Source organism: Gavialis gangeticus, unplaced genomic scaffold (genome assembly GCF_001723915.1).
Source record: "Gavialis gangeticus isolate Ggan-Ray unplaced genomic scaffold, GavGan_comp1, whole genome shotgun sequence".
Classification (NCBI taxonomy): domain Eukaryota; kingdom Metazoa; phylum Chordata; order Crocodylia; family Gavialidae; genus Gavialis; species Gavialis gangeticus.
Window position 1 is genome coordinate 58084645 of NW_017729024.1, and position 245 is coordinate 58084889.

Consider the following 245-nt stretch of genomic DNA (forward strand, 5'->3'; position numbering starts at 1 on the left):
AGGAGTGGGGCTGCAGCTGGGGCAAGTGCTGCCCAGCCAGGGCACAGGACAGAGCCACAGCTTGTCCAGGGAGGTGTAAGGAGGGGGGGCAGCTCCTGCCTCTGTGTGCCACTGGCCCGGCAGCTAGTCCAGCGCTCGCCCAGCTGCTCCTGACACTTATCTGGCAGGGCATGCAAGGAGGTGTGTGTCCCCAGATCTGTGAGGGGAGGGTCAGGGTGGGCTCTTCCTGGCAGGGGGGGGTTGTG

The 245-nt window shown here is 66.1% G+C and overlaps 1 protein-coding gene across 2 annotated transcripts in view; it reads right to left on the reverse strand.

Moving 5' to 3' along the window:
* Positions 1 to 245, reverse strand: part of HOOK3 (hook microtubule tethering protein 3) — a 132073-nt gene that overhangs the window by 69010 nt on the left and 62818 nt on the right. The window lies entirely within an intron of this gene.